Source organism: Nipponia nippon, unplaced genomic scaffold, assembly GCF_047370975.1.
Source record: "Nipponia nippon isolate SJK-2023a ecotype South Korea unplaced genomic scaffold, ASM4737097v1 scaffold_10, whole genome shotgun sequence".
NCBI lineage: Eukaryota > Metazoa > Chordata > Aves > Pelecaniformes > Threskiornithidae > Nipponia > Nipponia nippon.
Genome location: NW_028262291.1, coordinates 19,356,580 through 19,370,290, shown reverse-complemented (window position 1 = coordinate 19,370,290; position 13,711 = coordinate 19,356,580). Strand labels below are relative to the sequence as shown.

At 40.2% G+C, this 13,711-nt stretch overlaps 1 protein-coding gene across 1 annotated transcript in view; it reads left to right on the top strand.

Moving 5' to 3' along the window:
• LOC104021080 (mucin-5B) overlaps positions 1-4,263 on the top strand; it is a 64,212-nt gene extending 59,949 nt beyond the window's left edge. The window contains exons 50-51 of the transcript XR_015701870.1: positions 3,105-3,212; positions 4,145-4,263. The gene's annotated coding sequence lies outside the window, so the exon portion shown is untranslated. The remainder of the gene's footprint in view (positions 1-3,104; positions 3,213-4,144) is intronic.
• Positions 4,264-13,711: the final 9,448 nt, after the last annotated feature.

The window sequence follows — 13,711 nt, the reverse complement described above, 5'->3', positions numbered from 1 at the left end:
GTCCATATTACCTGTTTGAACATGTTCCTGACCGTTGGCGTATTTCTGTATAGAGAGCCAAGTTAAACTTCATCCTCTTGCTTTCAGTACATGATTTGACATAAATCATGGCTGCGATGGTATGTCCAGGAGTTTTGCCAGACTGACCATTTAACATAGCTTACGTCCTGGGCTACTGTTCCTTACCCAGCTCCCACACTGTTTTTTTAGCACTAGCTTTATAATTTCTATTATAATTGCGGTAATGTCACTGAATGTCACCTTATCTTATCTATGACCGTTTCTTCACCATGAACATGCCGATCTCAAACCCTGAAGTTAAATCAGGTGACCTGGCTTTTTTTTGCTGTGCCTGACAGAGAGATGTGGAGGCTTGTAAGACTGCCTCTGTTTCATGATTCACATGTTGTTTGAAATTCACTGTCATAAATTCAGACACTCTTGGATGTTCATACTGCAAAAAAAGTGACTGCATCTCCTTCATCCTAGCTCAGCCATATTTTCTTTTCAGGATAGCATATCCTGTGGGACTAAGTGTTACTCCAGTAGTATTCTGCCATGCTTTGGGAGGTCCCAAAGGAAAACATTAGTGAAGCAAACTACTATGTGTCACTAGTGGTGTTCTTGCACTGGACAATGTTTGCATTTCAAACCCCCTATTCAATAGAGATAATAAATCATTTAATTGCTTTCCACGTCTGCTGCAGCACAGCTAACCTCCTGCTTAACTGGCCAGGCAGTCTTCAGCAAACACTGTACACAGGAGAGGTGAAAAGGGATCCAAATATAATGGCAGGAGAAAATTAGTTTCTGTGTTGGCAAAAGCAACTATTTCTCCCTAAATCACATGCCAGCACAATGGAATCACCCCAAAATACAGTATATTGTGTGGCTCTTAGGTTTTAGCATGGGAGTCTGTGCCCTCATTGTTCTTTCCAGTATACCAGTAAGCAGTAGTGCTTACTGTACAATTTCCATGGGTTCAGCTTTTGTGCTTAGTTAATTACAAGGAAGCAGCTACAATTTAAAGTCATTGCATTTCTGAAAACAGGACAAAGTACTACCAGACAAAACTTTCATGTTCTGTAACTGAGCAAGCACTTTTGAATGGCTTTTAAGGCACTATGGACTTTATTCTTCCTATCCATGTCCAGCCCTGAGTCTTTTTCACCACTTACCAGTGAGCTCCTTGTCAAAGGTGAACAAATTTAGGAGTTCAGTAAGTTTGCAATGTCAGCATAAGTGACAGGATCTACCTGCTAAGCAGCAGGAGATCTACATGAGTCTGGAAAAGTGCTGTGCACTGCTCAAAACACATACAGTGGAAGATGACAAGGACCAACGCTGCAAAAAGGTATTGATGCAAAAGGCTTCTAATGTTTTCATTGGAGATGCTAATAAAGGAGTAATGAGACAAATCCAGGTCTGCTAGACAAGGACCACTGTTTTCCTGTATAAATGACCCAGACTTAAAGAAGCAACTTAGTTGCAAAGACGATGGACCCATCTCCTCCCTTTTAAACTGTAGCTCAGATTCACAATTTGGAAATGCTCCTGTGCAACAGACTCCCTAAGAAATGGGCTAAAACTAGCTGCATTCATGTTTTCTCCCAGTGATGTTACTAATGATTCCTTATTTTTTTAGAAGAATTCAGTTTCTTTTGATGATCCACCAAGGGTAAGTCTCTGCAGGACTAAATGTCGCTGGAGGTTTTGTCTCTAAGCTTGTCGGATGTATTGCACATCTTCCAACATCCTGAATGGTTCAAATATACAATAAAACCACTCCCAGTGACACCCCTGGCTTTGGAAAAGCTGCTGCTTAGTGAGGCTCCTCACTTTTTTTTTTCTTTCCTTTATATTCAGCCTGTCCTTTTCATTGGTTGTTTATAATTTGCAACCATTTTATGTCTTAGTTCTCAGTTTATTTTTTCAACTGAGTTTATCAGCAAATGCTGGCTTGTTAAAAAAGAAACATTTCTGATGGAAACTAGTATAGGAGCACTTCTCTCATTTTACCTTTGACTTAAATTAAATGTAAATCCTGGAAAATAAACTAAATAGTGAAACCACACCTCCAGTTCTGCTTTCTCCACTTGTACTGGTTGATCAGTGAACTTACTGAAAGCTTATCTCCTTACGGAAGTGAATTTGGATTAAGGGTGTGTGTATGAATTTAAACTGCGCTGCTTGTCATTGATTGGTTTCCCGGGTGCTTGCTCTTATCTGGGAATTAAGAGGGGTCTGTGCGCAAAGCCAATTCAGCGCACTCTTTCCAGCTTCAGAAAGCTTTTTTTTCTGAATTACCTTCACCTACGAATTACACCTATTCTGGGATAACAGGGTCACACAGGGAGTGTCAGTCCTAGCATGAGATGCTCAGAAGAGGCAGGAAGGGTTGGAAGACAAGGGCTGTGCTATTGGCCCTATAGAGCATCAAGCACGAACCTGCCACCTTTTCCATAACCTGCAAGCGCAAGAGCTGATAACAGTTGAGACAAAAGACATGTATTTGCTGCCGTTAAGTCTCCATATGCCTTCTGTGAATAATTTGGAATCTTGGACAACATTTACAATTCTTCCTTATTCGTGGCCAATACAGTATTTATAGTATTTTTCATAGAGGTGGAAGTGTTAACAACAGGGCATCCTGGATATATTCCGGCATTCATACTTCCATTTTTCTTACCCACGTTAGCCCTGTAGTTTCAGCTCCTGTGGCCAAATCATTTGCTGCTTCTTGTTCTAAACTGGCAAATAATAGCCATGTTGTCAGTCTGTTGACTCACAGGGCAGGGCATTCCTACAGCTTGCATTGTTATTACATCTGTCTGGTAAAGAAAACTTGTTATATCACCCATGCACAAAACATTTTAGCTAACACCATCTTTCTCTCATTCTTTTAACTAACAACATTTACCTAAGGAATTGGCATTTTCCATGCTTGGCCATCAAGAGATTTGGGTTTGTTTTGTTTTGTTTTTACTGGAAAAATAGTTTCCAGACTTTGTTTTTCAGAAATGCAGATTGACTTCTTCCTCTGACATTGTTTTCATCATGAGTGATTGCCATTCTTTCTCTTTTCCCTATTTTCTGATCTTTAGATATGATTAAAAGGGCCAATAGATATAATTAGAATACTAACTGTAAGACCACAAATAAAAATCTACACCAAGAAGAACAGAGACTGATTAAATTTTGACACTGGACTTGTAAGTAGTGCCAATATTGGCTGCTTCTACTATCTACATTGGCTAAAAATAATAATAATAATAATAATAATAATAATAATAATAATAATAATAATAATAATAATAGTAGTAATAGTAATAGTAATAGTAATAGTAATAGTAATAGTAATAGTAATAGTAATAATAATATACTCACAGATCCTAAGAGAGAAAAAAGTTAATCATTTCTCAGCATTCTCAGAGAGTAGCACAGATTTTGTGCTCTTATCCCCATTGCTCAGAGATGTTGAGGTAATGAAGGCAGTGATGGGATACACTCTATTTACAGGGGCTATGTGCCATACATGGTGGAAAGGATTTCACTGTCCAGTTCCTAACAAATTCCTCCAAAGCATCTGTGTTTAATCCTTGGGCAGTAATAGAAAGAGGAATCATTCATATTAAGTTCATATTGAAAAGTTTTCACTTTTGGATTTAAAGAAATACCCAGCTCCCTTAAACACTTCTCCATACATTTTAGTTTCTGATGCGATCATCCCTGTGGACCTAAATAAAACTATATGAGCCTTGCAAGCCTGTCTGTGTTTACTGAATCAAGAATTAAGAGGACTTTTGTTAGTTCATCTACATAAAGATGTAGGGATTGTTTGTTTATTTTTAATTGAGATACCTAGCCTAAATTGCCAGGATGTATAGTCTAATGACATTAAGCAGCATGAGCTAATTTGAAGAATTTTTTTCCCAGGGTTGACCTCACATACCTTTCTTGAGTGAAAACAGTATACATCTTCCTGCTTCACTCAAGAATGGGCAATGAGGGATTACCTCATGTTTTCTGCACACCCAGAGTGTCAACAGTAATGGCTGAATGGAACCATTGAAATACTAATATTATTCATTAAGGAGTCTTCTTTCTGCCACTGATTTTTGTCTTGTTTTTTTCAAAAATCAAGGGAAACTAAACGTACCTGTAATGGCTGCAGCACTGAAAAGAAATGAGATGAAGAGTTCCCCTATGAAGATTGCCTAATGCTGCAGATTTCTTAAACGTTTATTTTGGTGGACAGCATTTTATAAGCTCTATGGAGGAATGAGCAGAGGCATATTTAACAATAAAAAAGGCACTGAAAATGCAATGGATTGGTAGGAAAGTTAGGCTCCTTATGTTTTAAAGCATGATTTACAGGCAGAGCTGTGATGTTGGATACGTTTTCAGTTAAGGCAGCATACACACAGTACAATCACTTTATTTCATAAGAGCATTAGGATTCTTGGTGAAGAAAGGTGCTATTATAAATGCAATGCATGATTATAATTATTAATATGCTAACAATTGTAAGAATTATTGCAAAGGAAGTGAGCTATTTGTTCAAACAATATCATTTTATCATCAGTTCCTATCTATATACAATATAAATGGGATTGAATCCAGTCCACAATAATATCAAAGTCCAACTGAATTTCATTTACAGTGCATTAAGCAGGAAAGCAAGATAATTTGGGAAGTGTGGGATGTTTGGACTTTGCTTACTTTGGCAAGACCTGTTCCTGTATAATACATTCCTGGCTCTCCCATTTTTGCAGTCAACATCTATTTTTTTTTCAGTGCCAGGAGATCGATGTGCTTCTTACAAAACAAGGTTACGTAATGCTCCTAGGACATGTAAGCTGAGGGGAAAACCCCTCTATTCCATATTCTACAACCTTTTAAAGCCAGTGTTGGCATTTTTTTTCACTCTTCTGCATGTGGTTAATTTTTTTAACTTGCTGCAAGTAAAAAAAAAAGGAGCCCAGTGTTTTGAATGAGTGCATCTGTCACAGAACTAGATGGTTCCCACCCTGATGTATTTGGGCCCTACACTGAGCCCGTTTGGCTCTAAGCTTCCCCAGGTAGATGGGGATTTTACTGCTGGATTTTTCCTTTGTCCCTCAATTATATGTTCTTGGCACGGCCTCTCTCCCAGAAGGAAAGAAAAAGCTCTGGTGCTGCTTTTTCATTGCCATCTCCAGCGTCACCATCTGCTCTGCAGGATCTCCAGCCCAATGGGTGCTCTGAATTTACAGTAATCACAGTCAGACTTTGCTAAGACTTGTCAACACATTTCCTCTTTAAATAGCACAAAAAGCCACATGGTGGGGGGGTGGGGGGGAGTGTGTCCTGAATGATATTGCAAAAGCCTGCATGGATTGCCTGATCTCCTTTCCCTCACCAGCTGGGAGCACTCTCTGGGAATGATTCCTGCATCCAAGCTGCCTTGTTGGCATGCGGTAGGAGTGTCTGGTGGGGTGGGAGAGGGAGGGAAGGAAGTGGAAGCTGCAAAATGTTCAAGATTATCCAAGGACATGGATTAATTTCTGGCAACTCCAGAAGTAAGCAATACAAGCCACTACCTGGAGTCCTGACTTTCTGGCAGTCCTGTAGGCCATCTCTACCCCTCACCAAATTACTTCTGGCTACCAACTTCACAGCATGCACCTGCACCCCCCCGCCCCCTTTTTTTTTTTTGGTACTTCATATTTCCCCCAGCCTAGGTGCCTGCAGATAGAAATTGCAGTGGAACAGCTGAAACCACAGCTATGGACCTGCTACCTGTACACTGTCTCACATCTCCTGGCCACTGGGAAATTGGGGAAATTGCTCCTTTCTAAACCGATGTCCTCTTCCCTAGGGAGGTATGGGTCAGGCAGCATGAGGAGGGAGGAGTAGGAAGAGTGGAGAGGCAGAGAGTGGTTACTCCCATTTAAGAAGGTACATGTGTAGTGGGATGCTGTGGGCCTTGTGTGGCCCTGGACAGGTCTGGCCAGTCCTACTGGGGGGATCATCAAAGTCCAGCTTGCTAGGGAACTAAAGTTTGTGCAGCTGATCTCTTAATCATAAAGATCTGCAGCTGATCTCTTAATCATTGACTCACTGCCCTCCAAATAAATTTTATTTGACCTTAGTTGAGTTTGTAGTCAAAACCAGGCTTCTGCATGGCCAAAATTTACTTCCTTTTGCCCCTCTTGTTATCCTCAGACATTCAGTATTATAAGACCTCTCACACATATCTCATGATTTTTGTTCTGCTTTGGGAAAATTCCACTGCTCCAAACTCTAGCCATTTTCGGGAAAGTAAGTGAAAACTGGTTACCATTAAATTTTAGTCATTGTTTAATCTGGTTTTGGACCAGTTGCTAATTGATAGCTCTTTATGTCAGTCCCTTTCAAAACCAGAGTTGTAGCTGCCACTCCTTTGCTGCTTAGTGCAGGAAGCAGGAGGTAGGAGGAGGAGGTAGAGATGGTTTTAAGACAAAAAAAAAAAATCTATCCTGTTACATTTACAGAGGAATTTTTCTGTTTCTTAAAAGGTCACAGCATGCAGTTCTTGGACTTCAAAACATAGACTGTACCAGGAAGTTGATTACATTTTTGCTGATACTGTATCAGAAGTATTGAGTGTTTGATGGACCATGCCTGTCCTAATAATGAAAAATCCTTAGTCTGTGAACCTATTGCCTTTATAGATCTGAAAGCGGTGTACATTTCTGAAAAAAAGGACATTTTTCCTTTAAAAAGTTAATTACTGAGCTTCTAGCCCATCCCCTCTTGATTGAGGCATGTTAAAGAGTCATGGAGGGTTGGTCTTAAACAAATAATCCAATGAATTTATTACGTCAGAGTTGTGTTCATTCCATTGTGTCTAATGCCAAAGGTATTGAGGAAATTTCATCAATAAAATAATTTTCCAGTCTCCCTGTGTTCATTGTGAAGAACAGCATCAGCAGAGCTAATATCCAGAGTTGCTATTGGTCTGTAGCATTCTTTTCAAAGGAAAACCAGAGCAAAAAGAGCAGAGTCACTGAAACATAATATAAATGGAGAAAAAAAAGCTTAAAACATCATTTTTTTGGTCCTCAGTTGAATGAGACTTTATGTGAAGTCAGTGGAACTTAGGCCTAAAGTGAAACAGATGCTAAAATTTGCTTCTTGAATAAAGACCCTGCCCTGGTTGGGACCTGCCCATCTTTGGTGTAAATAGGCCAGTTCAGGGATGTTCAGAGCTATGCTGTGAGTGAAAGGTTCCTCAGGGTGCAGTGCCCTTCCCAAGTCATTTCATGCATGGTTGTAACCCTTATATGATGTGAGACCCCCTCACCCACCCCATAAAATTACTGTTCTCCAGTGTCTGTTCATGTTGTTGTTTTGGTCACTTCCATCTTTGCAGAAGAACAAGGAGGCTGGAATGAGATAGATAATATTCCTTTGTATCAGCTGGGATTTCTCTCTAGGAAAGCAGAGGAGAAGATTTAAAACTCATAAAGTTCTGGGTGACGTTAGTTAGAATATCTTTCACTATCCACCATCTTCAGTTACTAAATAAACAGAGGCCCTGTGTGTACAGACACTGTTCCTTATGCCTAAGGCCAGAACCTGTTCTCTCCCTCAAGCAAACCAGAAAGACTTCAGGTATTTTTCAAACCAGATCCTGGAATCAAAGCCAATCAAACTTTAAGGTGTTCAAATTCTGCATTCTGATTTTCCATATGGGACCTTTCCCTATTTCTCAGCTCCTCTGAAAGAGAAAATAGAAGGATGTGGCTTTGCATTGCAGAGGCTAAGCTCCTTTTGCATTGCCTCTCCCACTTCTTATCTTCATTCCTCTACTCATTCTTTCCTATATCATGTGCTTGTGATGCAATTGCAGGAACAGCACATGGCCTCACAGCCCATGCTCACAGCAGAAATGTTATAGCCCCAAGATTACTGCATTTGTAGAGCTGGAATAGTTAATGAAGAGTAAATGGCAACAGGCAACCTGAGAGGAGGGAGAGATGTTAAGAACTGAGGCATTGTTTTCTGGATTAATGGTTCGTACACAAAGAGGAAAGTCAAAACTTTTCCTGTTATAGGCAGTTGGGATTGGTAGAGTCTGGTCACACCTTTAGAAAAAAATATGTTAGCAATTTACTCCAAACAATTCCAAGTAAACTGAAACTTTCGAGGTTGTTTAGTTTTCCTCCTGGTATATCATTCAGTGAAGATTTAACACTTGTGATCAGAGCTGTAGTGTCTAACACCTGTGATTGGAGTTGTAGCAATGGGAAGGGAGAAGTGTGCTGCACGGATATATGTAAGCCTGAGTCTTCCTGCTCTGCTAACCATGGAGGACAACAGGAGGTGACTGGCTGAAGCTGAAAGGGGTGAGTATTTAGAACGGTAACCAAAGCACCTTCAGTTACACATAGAAAACACAGTCTTAACAGTACATCACTAAAAATGGCTATCCATTGTATTAACATCCTCTTAAATTCCTCTTCTAAGAAAGATGTTATCCAGTTGGTCAATACAACATTAACTGCCATGCAGAACTGTCTGTAAAAAGAAATTTATCTCTAGAAAAAGAAATGAGCGCAGCTAGAAAAAATATCTCCAGAAAAAATGTTGCGCAGATTCCCCAGTACCAAACAATACATGTCAGTGTCTTCATTTACTTCTTGACCAGTAGTCTCATTTTCAGTCTCTTTTCTCTCCCACACTGTGCCTTGTCTTTCCCTAGATGACTGCTTCTTCCCAAGGTAACTAAGATGATTTCTAAGTACTTGCATTCTTCATGAAGGTAGTCAGCAGTTCAGTTCCATAGGAACACTGGGTTAAGCTCATTTAATGAGAAAATACAACCTGCTGCTTGACCTACCTTGCAAAATCGTAGGTTGGCATAATACCAACATTGGTCACAAATTCTGTGGAGCCCGATGTACAATAACATGTAGATCCTTGCTCCATCTGTTCCTATCTTTACATGAGCCAGGTGCCTAAGAAGAAGAGCTGGAGCACAAGTTTGCTTGGTAGAGAAGCATGCTGTATCGTAGCCCTGTGAAACAAGAGACAACTTCTATTATATGTATTATAACAATGCTTAGGCATGAAAGAAACTCCTAGCAGCTCAGCTGTGAGGTCTTAGGCAGTAGTTCACAGCTACAGACCTCAAGGAGACTTCCCTAGTTCAATGGGACTTCACATACATACCAATTTTCTGAGTGTCAGGGGTTCATCAAATTAGATTTTGTTTCCTATGATCCTCTTTGAGTTTTAATCTGTATAGATGAGGTCAGACCCTGAATACCCCAAATGTCACCTTGGGCTTACACTACCTAATTTCATCTGTTTAAGTGCGTTAGTGAGTTAAGACCCTTAGCTGCCCACCAAGTCAATACCCCACCAAGGCATTTCAGCCCATTAGAGATGCAAAACTCCTTGTGTTACTCTCCATTGACTCAGGTCATAATTTAAGTACGTCAGTTAAGTGTCCACGTCAGACTAAGTGTATTTAGGGCCATGATATTTTATTGGCAGGTAAGTTTTTGGCATCCACTAAAACTAGAATTTGCTGTGAGTAATCATTTAAAGATACTCAGCAAGGCTCCAGCATTGACTTAACAGAGCACAAAGTGTTTCTCATCTTCCCTACCTGTAACCCATCAAATGACTGTGGTCTGATATGGAGAGACATCCCATCAGGAATAGGCCCCAGATTTGACCTTCCATTCTTTATCCTGCAATTTGTTGTCCAGATACTTTGCAACTCCTTTGTGTGCTCTGCGGAAGAACCAAATGCTTTGTAAACCCTCTTATTCACAAAGCTCACAGTCTAACCTGCATTTACATTCAATCATACAGCAGTAGACACGACAAATCCTGAGATGGGTCTGCTTGGAGATTACAGACTCTCAGTGAAGATTGGAAAGACAGCATAAAAATTGCAGTAACTTCATGATCAAGGAAATTTTCCATAACTTTGAGGAAGCAGAGTTCAGTTGTGCTGTCAGCAAATGTCAAGTTAAATATTACTTTCATTTCCGAAGGCAGTCACTGATTCCATCTATTAGTCCTGCAAAGCTGCCCAATCCTAGCATGTGTGCTCTTGTGATCAGTGGCATTTCATGAAGGTCAGCTCAAGCCAGCAGACATGTGAGCTTCTAGGAAGGACCATATTTCAGCATCCAGGGACAGTTTCAGCATCCTGAGTGAAGCAGTCCATTTAATAAAAAGCATCAGACCTCAAGGGCAAAGAAGTCAAGGGAAAGTTCCTCACTGACTACAGCTGGGTTTGGATCCCATCTGTCACCTTCATTTCACTGCCTCTGGTGATTTTGTGTATCAGCTGACACAAAGGGAAAGCACGCCAAAATAGGGTTGTAGCTACATGTAATACAAGGTGCCAGGAGGGAAGCCCTGTGCAGGGGCTGCAGGAAATGAAATGACCTTCTTCAGCAGAACAGCAGGAATAAATCAGCAACAAAGATTTAGTCACCCATTAGTCAATATGAAAAAGGCCTTATGCCTCCATATCTGCACTTAATATCCACTGCTGGTGAACAGTGGTAGTGGTTGTAAACATGCAGGAACTTCCTATAACATGACTAAAATTAATTATAAAGAATATTTATTTTTGCAAAATGTCAGAGCTCTCCACCTTTGTTAGCATCAATTCATCCAGCTTCCTTGTATGTCACGAAGAACTTTGTATTGTGAATTTACCTCCCAGCTCTCTCTCTTCATCCCATCCATCACAGCAAGCTTACATTTACTAGGTTACTTTGCTGGTGTTATCAGGACACTGAGGATCTTCATACTGTATTTCATGCTACTCTATGAAGTGTCATTTAATGAAGGCTAATCCTTTTTTAAAATACAGGACCTACCTACTAAATACAGCTGCTGGATTTTTATCCTACTTTTGACCCCTACCTGTTTACCAACCTTCCACAAAACCTTTAAGTAAAATAGCAGGGACAGTCAATATTACAAGACCCAGGAAAATGAAACTATTCTTTATGGATTAGGTTTTCCTATCAACTCTGGGAAATAATAGTATAACTGTTAAATTGTTGGACTTCTAAAACAATATTATTAACCCACCATCATTACATGTTAGGATCTTGTTGTTTCTTCAGCCACAGTTTCAGAAGAAGACTTCTTTCTTTGACTTTGTTTGTTTCTTAGATTAAAAACATCCTAATTAAGTAGAATTTAAGAAAATATTCCTATAGTTTTACACGGTGAGACCCCAGCTGGAGTACTGCATCCAGCTCTGGGGTCCTCAGTACAAGAAGGACATAGACCTGTTGGAGAAGGTCCAGAGGAGGGCCTCAAAAATGATCAGAGGGATGGAACACCTCTCCTATGAGGACAGGCTGAGAGAGTTGGGGTTGTTCAGCTTGGAGAAGAGAAGGCTCTGGGGAGACCTTATTGCAGCCTTTCCATACTTAAAGGGCGCTTATAAGAAAGACAGGGACAGACTTTTTAGCAGGGCCTGTTGCAATAGGACAAGGAGTAATGGTTTTAAAGTAAAAGAGGGTAGATTCAGACTAGATATAAGGAAGAAATTTTTTACAATGAGGGTAGTGAAACACTGGAACAAAGTAATGAAACAAAAATTCTATGTTTGCATAGCTGTACTCTGACTGGAAGATTTCCCTTGCTGAGACGCTGTTACCTGTTTAAAAACAAACTTGTTCAAGTCTATGCTAAACAGTCTGCTTTGACTGACTGGATGAAGCAGAGACAGAGGTAACCCCAAAAGCATGATCTGGCTTGCTCAATTTAGACCTAATCAGTTCTTATAACTGGCCAGGGAGGTGGAGGTTTAGTAAGGTCTGCTCTGCCACTTCAGGTCCCTTCCCTATCCTACCTCCCCTAATCCTCATGAAGATATACCCCTCCTATCCCCTATCCTGCTTTTACATAGGGATTGGTGAGGAACAAGAGAGGGGGAAGTTACTGAGCTGTAAGTACCAGGTTTCTCTTATCAGTGAATGTCCCTGTACAGAATTATTTTCCTAGCAGACACCTCCTTAGTTTTTAAGATCATGTTTGTGCTGCCAATGGGGAGCACAGCAACATTCACTGGATGGATATTCAAGGTCCAGGAGCCTTGCAGCAATGGGTCAAGGTTGGAAATTCTACTGATACCGAAGGGACTGAAAAGGCTTGAGTAGCGTCAGCAAAGAGGAATATGGAGCTCACTGTGGGACACTTCTGCTGAGAAGAAATCCTTGGCTTCTACTGCAGGAATGACTTCAGAGTAGGCAGGGCTGGAGATGAATAAGAGTAGGGACAATGGTCAGCTGTTATACCAAAATCCATCAGACACATGTCCCAGAAAAACAGAAGTGAAAGAAACGTGATCTGTTGTAGGTTGGGGAGGTTACTTTTTCCCCCAGGGAACCCTTCCTCATAGCCTAAGTATTTAAAAGGCACAGCACTTTGTTTGCTTCATAGTGGCTACTTACGTGACAGCTCTCAGGGTTGAAGTACCATAAATCATACTTTTTTTTTGGTCAGGGTGCTTAAAAATCTGATATAAACAGGCTCCTGACAAAAATGTTACACCACTTGAATGGCCAGGGATCATTGATTTTATATGTTTACAGCTTCTCTTTCCCATATTCAAAACAATCCAGTTTACAGCTAAATTTGAGTTGTTATGGGACCTATTTCAAACTTTGAAAGCCAGTGATATCAATGGCTTAACAGTGACAGATTAGCTAGCTAAAGAGAACTGAGGTGCTTATTCCTCGTGATATTACCCATTTCGTTCCAAATTATTTTCCCAAATATGTATATGAAACCATTAACCCAAAGGGTAAGTTGCCCCTTACCTCAAACCAGTCTCAATTTGTGCTGAAGCTGTCATAGCACTGCTATGGAGCAGGACTAGCAAGTCCACAAAGAGATGGGGAAGGTAAAACAGCCAAACCCTGACTACAGAGCAGTGAAAAATTTTACCCAAAGGATCTCTCTTTTTCTTTATCTAAGAGGCAGGATCCTATTTTCTATTAAACTTAATAGCAGGTAGCAATCCAAAAGAGAAATTACCCCAAAATCTGCTGCAACAGCAGCTACCCTAAGGCTATGTGAAATGAATGAGTTAATTCCACATGTGAAAGTCCTAGTCCTGCAGATGCTAAGGAGTGTACGGAATTGAACAAAATCTTAAAAGGTTAAATTTCAGTATGATCAGAGGTATTTTGCAGATTTTATTCAAAAACATGAAGGGGATGTTGATTTGTCTGAATTTATGGTAGTGTAGTTTACCTGAGGGGTTAGGCCACTCTGCACGAGTGTGTGTGTTGGGAGTGGGGTGGTATGATGACCTTAATCATGTAGGAAAAATAGCATGTTTTGGAAATCACCAAATGCCTGTGTATTCCCACTGGGGCTCTTGGAAACCTGGCAACTGTGTAAGAAGCTTTTTCTTATGTTTCCAACAGGAAAACATAGGTTGTTTCATTACAGCAAACATAGAAAATTCATTTGGAACCAATAAATAAGTTTCAGAGTCTATCTGATGGTGGCATAAGAAGATTACAAGCGAAAAAAGATAAAGCATTTATAACAAGTTACATGCCTCAATGGTGCCTTATCAGGTTATGTGAATAGCAAAGACCAAACAAGTGCCAGTTAAGAGTGTAATAAAGTCTAAACAATACCAGGCTTTAACAATGTTGACATTTGCAGGAAAGCAGAAGGTAGGCTG